The following is a 12,885-nucleotide window of genomic DNA, read 5'->3' on the forward strand; positions in this document are numbered from 1 at the left end:
CCCTCATATATAAAAAATTAGATTAGACTAGATGGTCTCTAAGGCCCCTTCCAGCTCTCAATCTATGATACTACATGGATTTTGTGGAAAAAATTTACCCCCCAGAGATGAATAATCCCACACAAAACTTTTTTTTTCTTTGACTCCCTATACATGCTGACTGCTCCAGCCAGAGGAGTATTTACTGCCTAAATCTGTTGTCTTGGTGCATTTATTCAAGTTGTTCCTTATGTAATGTGATTTTGCTTCCTGAGGCAGATTCCAAAGCCAGAAGACCAAGGATTCATTTGAACAGAAGCCTCAAGGTTAGGGGACCTTAAATTCACATTACATCATTCCCTTTGCCGGAAAAATCCTTCATCTGAACTCTTTCCTTTCTTCAAGATCTTGTCCAAGTGGCCCACACTCTGTTCAGTCTTCCACAACACCCCAACCTACAGTATCCTCTCCTTCTTCCAAACTCTAATAGCACTTATTGTCTGCACAACTCATTTGGAACTTATATATTGCCTTATACTGTGATCTTTTTATAGATAAAGCATGTCAATTTAACAAACTTTTGTAAAGTAACTACTAGGAACAGAACAATGTGATAGCCCCCTTTCCAGAAAATAACCTCTATCAAAGCAGATAACATGTCTAGGTACTACTTATACTCCCTATAGCACAGAAAAAGTTCTGCTCTCCTCCCTTCCTACCTTAGCTGTCTACTCATTTTGAAACTTTCTTCAGTGATACCACTACACATTTCTCAGATTGGCTAAAATGACAGGAAAAGATAATAATGAATGTTGGAGGGGATGTGGGAAAACTGGGACACTGATGCATTGTTGGTGGAGTAGTGAACGGATCCAACCATTCTGGAGAGCAGTTTGGAACTATCCTCAAAAAGTTATCCAACTGTACCTAACCTTTGATCCAGCAGTGCTACTACTCAGCTTATATCCCAAAGAGATCTCAAAGAAGGAAAAGGGACCATATGTGCAAGAATGTTTGTGGCAGCCCTCTTTGTAGTGGCCAGAAACTGGAAATTGCAGGGATGCCCAACAATTGAAGAATGGCTGAATAAATTGTGGTATATGAATGTTATGGAATATTATTGTTCTATAAAAAATAACCAGCAGGATGAATACAGAGAGGCTTGGGGAGACACACATGAACTGATGCTAAGTAAAATGAGCAGAGAATCAGGCGATCATTATATACAGCAACAAGACTATAAGATGATCAATTCTGATGGATGTGGCTCTCTTCAACAATGAGAGGCCAAATAAGTTCCAATTGATCTGGAATGAACAGAACCAGCTACATCCAGAGAAGGAACACTGGGAAATGAGTGTGGACCACAACATAACATTTCTACTCTTTCTGTTATTGTTTGCTTGCATTTTTGTTTTTTCTTCTCAGGTTATTTTTACCTTCTTTCTTTTTTTTTTTTTATTTAATAGCCTTTTATTTACAGGTTATATGTATGGGTAACTTTACAGCATTAACAATTGCCAAACCTCTTGTTCCAATTTTTCACCTCTTACCCCTCCACCCCCTCCCCCAGATGGCAGGATGACCAGTAGATGTTAAACATATTAAAATATAAATTAGATACACAATAAGTATACATGACCAAACCGTTATTTTGCTGTACAAAAAGAATCAGACTCTGAAATATTGTACAATTAGCTTGTGAAGGAAATAAAAAATGCAGGTGGGCATAAATATAGGGATTGGGAATTCAATGTAATGGTTTTTAGTCATCACCCAGAGTTCTTTCTCTGGGCGTAGCTGGTTCAGTTCATTACTGCTCCATTGGAAATGATTTGGTTGATCTCATTGCTGAGGATGGCCAGGTCCATCAGAATTGGTCATCATCTAGTATTGTTGTTGAAGCATATAATGATCTCCTGGTCCTGCTCATTTCACTCAGCATCAGTTCGTGTAAGTCTCTCCAGGCCTTTCTGAAATCATCCTGTTGGTCATTTCTTACAGAACAATAATATTCCATAATATTCATATATCACAATTTATTCAGCCATTCTCCAACTGATGGGCATCCACTCAGTTTCCAGTTTATAGCCACTACAAAGAGGGCTGCCACAAACATTCGTGCACATACGGGTCCCTTTCCCTTCTTTATGATCTCTTTGGGATATAAGCCCAGTATTTTTACCTTCTTTCTAAATCCAATCTTTCTTGTGCAACAAGATAACTGTATAAATATGTATACATATATTGTATTTAACATATGCTTTAATATATTTAACATGTACGGGACTACCTGCCATCTAGGGGAGGGGGTGGGGTGGAGGGGAAAAGTTGGGACATTAGTTTTTGCAAGCATCAATGTTGAAAAATTACCCATGCATATGTTTTGTATATAAAAAGCTATATTAAAAAAAAGGAAGCTTACCTCAGTGCCTGGAATCTTCTCATCCTGGAATATCTTTTTCCTTGGCAGGCCCACTTTTCCCATTGGAGAGTTCCTCCAAAGGATTTCATATTAAGGACAACCCAATGCATTTATTATTATTCTTCCTGCCTACTTTTAGATCATTTGGACTTTGCCCGACCCCATGCAAGTAATTTTTTCCCTCTCTGCTCCCTCCCCCACCACCTGCTTTTCAATTCCCTTTTGTGTATTGTCTTTTATTAGAATCTAACATCGCTGAGAATTGGGTCTATCTCTCTTTTTGTTTGTATCTCCAGAGCTTAAGTACAGTGTGTAGAACATAGCAAAGAGTACTTAAGAAGTAATTGAAGCCATTGCTGCCATTAGAAGTTTAGTGATAAGTTTGAGACTGAAAATATGTATATAGCACTTTAAAGTTTACAAAGGGCTTTACAAATTTATATCATTTTATAATTTTACTTAGAACATTAGACTAAGCCTAAAAAACTTCAAAAATTAAAACCAGTAAGAATCTTAAGAAGTAATGAATGTCTCTCCTTTCTGTTTCAGATTTCTGCTTGAGAGTATACCTGAAGAGGATGTGAGAATGGAATTCACCACCACACAAAACTACTACGTCCAAACCAATTTAGGAAAGAAATCTAAATGGCAAACAGAGTAATTTATATTTGACCCTAGGAATAAGGAACTTTTTTAATGGAGAGGAAGAAGCAGAAGGGTCAGAACTGTGTTTTAGGAATTGCCAAATTCTGAAATAAATCAAAGCTATAAGTTGAGGAATAAAATGTCCTTAATTGAGATAACAAAGTACTGACCTGCTATCTCACCCCCTCTCCCAGGGATGTCCAGTGTATTTCCCAACCAAAGAAATCCATAAAAAACTTTTTATACTTTTAGGAGAAGGTGAGGTGAAAGGTGAGGTAGCAAGTTCTGGTCATGAGATCTCAGTGGCCTTGGTAATTGGAACAAGGAAAGACATTTCATTCTGGCTGTTTTGCACTTCATGTCATGAATCCCAATAGAAAATGAAAAGAATATCAGGAACTGAAATCCAGCTGAGCTGGGATCCCCACAGGGGGTGAATGGTGGGGGATGGGTGGGAAGGTTAAGAAGCAGGGAGAAATATAGCAGGTATGATTTGGCTCAACTTAATCAGGAGTAAATATCTTAAGAGCAGGAATGTAAGGATATTACTGAAATTCTGATTTAACAAGGATCATTTTAGGGAGTAGCAGTACATATTACACTTGGTATTAACAATTTTCTGTCATAATACTCAAATTCTTTTATTCTGAAATTCTTCATTCTACCATAATTCTATCCTTGTGTATCTTTCCCATTCCCTTACTTCGGCCTTGAGCGCAGGACCTCAGGTGAATAACCCTCACCTATTATTCTCCAAGTTCATCCCCACTTTTCTGGGTTTTTTACACAGTTCTGAAATCATGGTCAACTATGTCAGTCATTCATTGATCTTTGAATCCCTTCCCCTTAACATTTCATCATTTCTACTGGGCCAGCTTTCAAACTGGGTGACTCTCATTATCTTTTGCAATCCTACTGAAGAAAGTCACAAAATGCATTGGGTAAGTCTGTTATAATTTCATTTTAACCTCAGGTTTAGTTGCTGCTTTTATTCATCTCTTTTAAATTCTATATCACATACCATGCTTCTTTCTGTTCCCTACAATCCCTTGTGATTAGAGTCCTGGGCTTGGGAGTCAGAAGACCTGAGTTCAAATTTTGCCTCAGATACTTACAGACTGTGTAACCATGATCAAGTCACTTAATCTCTCTCATCTTCAGTTACTTTATGTGTAAAACAAAGGGTTGAACTGAATGCCTCTAAGGTCCTTTCTAGCTATAAATCTATGATTCTATGAGCTTATGTTCTTTCCTCTTTCTCTTCCAATTGTAGCATACATATACTCTTAAATGAACTTACTTCCTACTTTCTTTCATCACCTCAAAAATGTCTGTCTTCATCTATAGTTTTGCCCAAGTGGCATTCTCACCAAGATTTCTTTCTCTACTTGTGTACCTTTGATCATTGACATTGGCTTGCAATCATCTATTTTCATATTTTCTTTCTAAAGGTTCAGATATGACTTCCTCCAAAGATGTTATCTAGCATTGAGAGGATGTCAAAAATATGCTGATATGTGTTTACAAGCCCTAACAAAACAACCAGTACAAATTTCATGGTGATGTCAAGGGGAAAAGCAGAATGAAATGATGCATGTAATAAAATACTATTTTATACAGCAATTTTAAAATAATATTCCCTTAGTCATTCAAAAAATTATAATTAAAATTGTTTAGAGTAACTCTGCCAAGTTTCATTCCATTTAATTTCTTTCATCTGCTGTCTCTCATAGAGCAAAGTCACAGTTGCTTCAACTATGAAAGCTTATTTTATCCCAAAATCTAGTTTTTAAAAAATTCAATGGATGTTCTGCTCTTTTCAGTTTTTGTTAGCCTAATTATATTGTTTCATATTCTTCAAGAGATTAAATATAACTCAGGCTAAGAACAAAAACATATCTTCAAATCCAATATGACTAACACACTACTATTTCCATAGTTTTCAGTAGGTCATTTGTATCCGTCAGTTCATTTGTGAAATTAATCCAAACATGAAATTTCCACATCACGTTAACCTGAAATATAAAATAGAATCTTTAAAGTCACAGTACTTAGATCTGAAAAGAGATTATTTAGCCTAATCTTTTCATTTTACAAATAAGGAAACTGAGGCCCAGAAAGGTTATATATCTTTCCTAAGGTTAGACGGGTACTAAGTGTCAGAACCAGGATTTGAATCCAAGTGCTTGATTTTCAAATACAACTTTTCTTCACTGTACTACACTGCCTCTGACAACTTGACTCTGTGCCATGCCCTTATACCACCATGGGATGATACTAAAAACCTCTCTTTTAGATGCACTAAAAAATAATAAAAAGTATTATTTTTTCAACCTATAACTATTTCCAAATTTTTCCCTTTAGGAAATGTATAGGTCAAAGGAAAAACAAAACAAAACTAATGCTTTGGGAAAATGGTAACCAAAATTTTTTAAAAATACTACTTTTCTATTATAGATTATTATTTTTTCCCATTCTGGTATGTTTCAGAGAGATCCCTTTAATTATTCCACTTAAAAGAGATGGTCAAGGAAGTAACTGGTTAGTTACTGTTATTAATATGAACTAATATTGTTATATGCCACTAAGAACAAAGAACGATAGTTGGTTCTATTTGAAGGAATAAATGTTAACATTCTCTCAAACATTCTCTCCCCAGTCTCTCTCCATATGTGTGTGTGTGTACACATATGTATGCACACACCCTTTAAATTGTCATGGGTTAGGGAGATGTCTGAGGCCATGTGAGAACTGTGTGAGTTTGAACCTTTTTTTTTCTAAGATAGAGATAATTGGATTTAGAATACTAAATTTGTTTTAATTGTTTCTGGTGGATGTTTCTAAAATACAAAATTATGTATTAATATTTTTTCAACAGCCTAAACAGCTTCATTTAGTAAACCCAATCCCCAAAACTTAGTTCAATAAACTGAAGCAATATAAAATATTTTAAAACCATTTTTGAGATGCTAACTTGTGTTTTTCTAGGAACCATCTAAAATTCTTTAGATCTCAAGTGTTCAATTCTCTTTTTTGAAAGTCACACCCTTTTCAAAAAGGACTTAAAGGTTTCTTGATATCTACTTTGTCTCATTTGTTCTTGATTTCTGTATAGCCCTTTGCCATTACTGACCATCTCTTTATCTTCTCCCTTGGCTTCCTCATGGTTCTCTTCTAATTTCTCTGGACTACTTTTTCTCTTTCTTTGATTTCTCTTTGTTTTATCACAAATATAAAGTGTAGAGGGCTGAAACTCCAAAAAGGTATGCTTGAATCAGACAAGAGAGCACTTAAGACTAATTACCTATTCAATGTGAGACAATAACTCTATTAGCATATGTTTGGATAAATGGTTCTTCTCACAGTTGGTGCTTGCTGAATGTTTGGTGTTAATCATAGGCAAGGATTGGAGTGTGGAGGGAGAGAGGCCAGAGGGCCTTGGCAGCAGGATGAGGAGGAGAGAAGTTGGTGACTCTGGACTCCAGAATCCAGGATTTTGCTTGGCTGTCTCCTTTACTTTTCCCACTAAAGACCAAGGACTTTACTTTATCCTGACTCTGGCTGACCCGAGACCTTCCAGGGAGCTAGTCCATACTTTACATAAAGGCATATCCTACAGCTGTCTTTGCCCCTCTTCTATGTTCTTTTTGTGCAAATCTATTCCCACTAATTTAACAATTATCTTTATACCAAACACAAATCTGTACAACCTGCCATAACTTTTTCCTCTGTATTTCTGATCAAATAACTTCTAGGTTACTAGACATCTCCACTGGGCTCATCTCAAACTAGACATATCCCAAACCAAGCAATTCATCTTTTCACCAACCTGACCTCCTCTCCCTTCAAAGATTCTGTTAAATCACCTCCATCTTCCCAGTCACCAAAATCTTGAATCACCTCTCAGTCACTCCTCTCCCTCATCTTCTCACATCAGACCTATTGCCCCTGCTCTTATCTCCATATTTATTGTTTCCCACTCCCATTAGAACCAACCTAATCTCAGGACCTTCAGTTCTAGACTATTACAGGAACTTCCTTGCTTACCTAGTCAGTTGTATATAAGATTGCTAATGATTTGTGGGGTTTTTTTTTCCTAATGGAGATCCAATTAAAAACAATAATACTAGGGGAGAGGTAGGTGATGCAGTGGATAGAGCGCCAGCCCTGAAACAAGGAGAACCTGAGTTCAAATTTGATCTCAGACACTTAACACTTCCTAGCTATGTGACCCTGGACAAATCACTTAACCCCAATTGCCTCAGCAAAAAAAATAAAATAAAATAACACTACCACTCACTTGCTCAGTTAACTAAGCAACAAGCATTTATTAAGTTCTTACTATATGACATGCCCTGTATTAGGTGCTAAGGATACAAATACAAGCAATGAAACAATCTTTACTTTAAATCTTTACTTTACGGAGAGAATTTTAAAAACACAGTAGAATGCTAGGTAGGTTGAGAGGAAGGACACCTAATAATAGTCTTCTCCCTCCCCCTCCATATTATCCCTTGATAATTAAAAATGGAAATCTGGATTAATTCAAGATGACTGTTTATCCAAGCAATCACATTTTAAAAATATTTTTCCAATTACATGTAAAGTCAAATTTCTATTTCTTTTTTAAAATGTTATGTTCCAAAGTCTCTTCTTCCCTCACCACCCCACTGAGAAGGCAATTTGATATAGATTATACATGGGCATTCATGCAAAACTTATTTCTATATTTTAGTGATGTTAAAAAACAACCACCACCACCACCACAGACAAAAAAAAAAAGATAAACTTAAAAAAAAAAAAGTATGCCTCAATCTGCATTTAGACTTCATCATCTTTCTTGGAGGTGGATAGCATTTTTTATCATGAGTTTTTCAGAATTGTCTTGGATCACTGTATTGCTTAAGAACACCCAAGTCATTCACAGTTGATATCGTACAATATTGCTTTTACTTTGTACAAGGATCTGCTAATTTCACTCTGAAATTGTTCATTGAAGTCTTTCTAGGTTTTTCTGAAGTCATTCTATTTGTCATTTCTTATAGCATAGTAGTATTCCATCAAAATCATATACCACAACTTGTTAAGCCATTCTCCTGTTGATTGGGTTTCCCTTCAAATTCTTTGTCATCACAAAAAAGATGCTATATTTTTACACAAAGGTCCTTTTCCTTTTGGTGGAAGTGGGGAGGTGGAGAATGGGAGGGGGGAGGCAATCTCATTGGGATACAGACCTAATATTGGTATTTCTGGGTCAATGGGTATGCACTTATGTAGCCCTTTGGATATAGTTCCAAATTGTCCTCCTGAACAGTTAGATTAGTTCACAACTCCACCAACAGTGTTTTTAGTGTCCCAATTTTCCCACATTTTCCACATCTGTCATATTGGCTAATCTGATAAGAGTGAGGTGATACCTCACAGTTGGTTTAATTTATATTTCTCTAACGAATAAGGGATTTAAAACATTTTTCTTGTCTATAAAGAGCTTTAGTTTTTTTCATCTGAAAATTTCCTGTTCATATTCTTTGGCCATTTATCAACCAGTTTCAATGACCTTAGCATGCTCTGTAAGTAATTTTCAGTACACTTCCCACCCCACTTATCATGTGCACTTGTTATAACCCCTTTCATGAAGTACTAATGTACTTGAGTTTGGTGTTATTTTTAGAGGCAATCCAATCCTAATCTCTCTAAAAATGCATTATTCTATAGACAAACTCTTTGAATATAGGGAGTCTAGTCTTCAGGCAACAAATAAATGAGCAATCTGTCATTGGGTCCATTTTCTTAAAAAAATTAAGTTTAAAAAGTTTTTATTTCTTTCCAGTTTAGCTGAATCTAACAGCTTGATAAATCTTGCTCTCAGGTGACTTGCTCTTCAAAAAAACAAAGGTCACTTCTATGACATGATAATTCATCAATATAGGCATTTAATGAAGGAATTCTTACATTAAGATAGTCTTAGAAAACTAGAAAAGAGAATGGAATAACAAAAATGCTAAAATACCTTCAAATAATCTTGATGTTCCCCTAATTTTGCTTGTTAAAAAATAATGCAAGTCTGAAAAAAAACATTCATTTTGAATGTAATTCAGTAGCAATAAAAGTCATGGTTGGGAGTGCATTCTGAAAATCATTGCACATACTGCAACAGTTTAAACACTTTCAGATTATTTTTCAATAAAGGCTAAACCCTTCTTCACAAAGAAAAAGTGTGATTGGTATCATATTGTATTTTTAAAATTACAATTATTATTGTACAACAATTTAAAGGATTTGTGAGAAGAGTATGACAAAGTTACACCTTAGCGAGATCAGAAAAAAACAGCAGTGAGTAGCTCGGTGGTGATGCTAGTAGAGAGCAACAGATCCCAGCAGAGATAAGTCCAATAAAAATTCCAGTTCAACAGAGAAAAGAATCCTCTGGACAATGATGTTACCTGAGGACAGAGATGGTTCTCTGAGGAAACAAAAGAATATTGGAGGCAAAAGAGTTAATCCAGTTGAGAAGCCATCTAGAAATAAGTTCTGGTTTCATGTGTCCTCTTTCCCACTGTAGTATCATGAATTCTCACATGCATGTACATGTAATGCATGTGCAAAGAAGTCTATTTTCTCTTATTTTTGCTGGGTTTTGCTTTGAAATCATGTGTCTGGTTGGCCTAATAAAAGAAACCCATTGATGAAGGCTTCAATGAGCCATGGTTTTGAGCAGATGCTAATTCACATGCATTCAAGAGCAGTCCAGTATTCATATACTTTATTCCACTCTATGAAATTTATCATCCAGTTCTACTAGGTTAACTTGCTATTCTTTGCACATAACATACCACCTGCAATCTCTGAACTTTTAATCCAGCTATTCCCTAGACCTAGAAATCTCTCTCCACAGTTCTACATCTTAGAATACCTAGCTTCCTTCATAATTCTGCTCAAAGATCACCTTTGTCAGACACCTTCCCCCAAGGTTACTTTCCATCTACTGTGTATGTCTTGTAGATAGGAAGTTATTTCTGTAGTGAGGGACTAGCCACTTGAGCCCAATCCTGAGTATGTGCAGGATGCTACTAATGCAATTCTGTGCATTGAAGAGGCTGGGGAGTCTGCTTCCAGGAGAATGAGAAAGACACATAATGAAAGTGCTCTGGAGAGGCTTAGAGCATGTTCTGTGGTGGGTATTCGGCTGTTAGTCACATGGTGAACAAGCCTGAATAACTGAAACTGGAGGGGCATTCAAAAGTCACTAGCTGGCCTCATCTCTTTGGTTTGACTTCTGCCAGCCTAGAGAGACAATAATGGAACGAGAGAGAGCTTGGGTCCTGCCTGTGTTAGGCAGATTTGTAGCCTGTGAAGATAGGTCTCCATTCTTGATTATGAATTTGTTTTTTCATTTTAAGAAAAAGAGAATGAAGTTGTGTTACAACCTTATGAGTTTCTTACATTAAATTCCCAATCCCTATATTTATGCACACATGCATTTTTGATTTCCTTCACAAGCTAATTGTACAATAAATAATTCAGAGTCTGATTCTTTTTGTACAGCAAAATAATGTTTTGGTCATGTATACTTATTGTGTATCTAAGTTATATTTTAATATATTTAACATCTACTGGTCATCCTGCCATCTAGGGGAGGGGGGGGGGGGGAAGAGGTGAAAAATTGGAACAAGAGGTTTGGCAGTTGTTAATGCTGTAAAGTTACCCATGTATAAATCCTGTAAATAAAAGGCTATTAAATAAAAAATAAATAAATAAATAAATAAAAAAACAACCTTATGAGTTTCAAAAGGTCCCAAAGTCTAGGCCAGGTTCTACAACTAGTTTTAAGATCCCAAAGAATGGCCTTCAAGAAACACAGCTCCACAGCCTTAGAGACAAGGGCTTCAGCAGCTTTGTGATATGTGGACATGAATCTGGTAAGACTAAGGCTATGTAGAAATAATGGGAAATCTGAGCCTACTCTCCCCAAGTAGGAGGTAATATAGGAAAATGTCACTAAAGAGGTGAGGGGAGAGACCATTTATACTTTAATTCTTACTACCTCTTAGAAAGAGATTTTTTTTTGTAAAAAAAAATATATATTAAACAAGGGGAATTGGTGGCTAACAGTGAGGAACATAGCTAGAATGAAAGATCAAGCTTATGGATTTAAAAGAAATTCTAAAACCTCAAAGGTATCTCCAAAATCTTGAAGAGGTCAGGAAAAGTATTTGAAACATTTCAAGGATTGTTTTTATCTCTTTATTTGTAATTCCAAAACTAAAGCAGTGCTCACAGCACTTAGCACCTGATTGAATGAAATTAAACAACTGCTCTTGTTTCTATAACATTTTATAATTTACTTTCCTCATAGTAGTCCTTCGAAGTAAATAGGGAATTGCCCGCATGTGACTTCTATGGACTTCTCAAATTTATAATATTCAATACAGACTTCTTAAAATGCCCTTTGCATACTCTTACCTTTCAGCCAAATTGAATTAGTGGTTTTCCAAATGCTATATCCCATCTCAAGCTGTTCTCCCACTTGGAATGCCCTTTCTCATCTCTGCCTCTCACAACCTTTCTCTTACCCCTTCCCCTACTCTCACTACTTGTTAATAGTCTCTCCTTCTTCAAAGGACCTTATATTTATTTCTCTGTGCATCTGCTGTATTCTCCTAGTAAAAGGGAAGCTCAAGGGCAGAAAGGTTTACATTTTGTAAACTCTTTTGCTCCAGAGTGCAATTGGTGTCCTGCATATAGCAGGTACTTAAAACAGTATTTTACAGGTGAAGACACAGACTTCAGAAGTTAAATGACTTCCTTAATCACACAGGCTTGTAAGTGGCAGACTTGAAATTCAAACCCAGGTCTTTTGTCCTAGCTACAGAACCTGGCCTAGACTTTGGGATCTTTTGAAACTCACAAGGTTGTAACCTTCATTGTAACCTTTTGTATCCAGCATCCTTACATTATGCCACAATATTGCTACCTTAAAAGTAATTATCAAAAAAAATTTTACACATAGTTTTCTATTATTTGGTGGACTTTTGTTACTATGAAATGAGAAGCAATTAAATAATATGTGTAGTAGCATGTTTTAAATGAACAAACATGCACATTTATGAAAGTATGAAGTTATTTGTTTTTTGAACAAGATGCTATACTTGATTCTAAAAATTGATTCTTCTGAAGCAAAAAATTAATCAATTAGTTTATAATCAATAATACACATATTCTAGTTAGATTTTTGTCAATATAGAATCTCCCAGTGTCACTGCTGAAGGACACTGTTGACATTATCCAGGATAGGGACATGTTGATAATTCTACTAATAATTGTTTTTACAGACATTTTTGGTCATAATTTAAACCTGAATTTTTTAATTTCACAAGTCAAATCTACACAGAAAATACTTCCAAATACATCCATAGTTAAGACAATGGTGATGATGTGTCACTTACTAGCTCTTTAAAGTCCTCTTTTGTGGATCTCCAAGTTTGTACAATGCAAAAAGGATTGTTTCAAGAGAGTATACTCTTATATCACAGTGGACAGTCATTTCAAGAAACTCTTCAGTTGAAATGGGAAGATTATAAAGAGAATAAAAATGAGCTTCAATCTGCAGCACAAAATTTCTAAGGTATAGTTTGTAAGCTGTCCTTCTAAAAGGAAATAGTATCACTATGTTGTTCTGCCCCCTCTTTGTCTACCCAATTATATATAATGATAAATCAGTCTCTGATGACATTCTTTTTGCTTAAGTTGTATGGAACAATTCTTTACCTAAAAGGGATATTTCGTGAACAAATCAACTTCACAGTGGCACAATGTGAATCTACTACTTTCAGATA

The 12,885-nt window shown here is 35.7% G+C and overlaps 1 protein-coding gene across 1 annotated transcript in view; it reads right to left on the bottom strand.

The window, feature by feature from the left end:
- Positions 1–2,370: 2,370 nt before the first annotated feature.
- Positions 2,371–12,885, bottom strand: part of INSIG2 (insulin induced gene 2) — a 35,071-nt gene continuing 24,556 nt past the window's right edge. The window contains exon 7 of the transcript XR_004233021.1: positions 2,371–5,064. The gene's annotated coding sequence lies outside the window, so the exon portion shown is untranslated. The remainder of the gene's footprint in view (positions 5,065–12,885) is intronic.

Source organism: Sarcophilus harrisii, chromosome 3, assembly GCF_902635505.1.
Source record: "Sarcophilus harrisii chromosome 3, mSarHar1.11, whole genome shotgun sequence".
Taxonomy (NCBI): domain Eukaryota; kingdom Metazoa; phylum Chordata; class Mammalia; order Dasyuromorphia; family Dasyuridae; genus Sarcophilus; species Sarcophilus harrisii.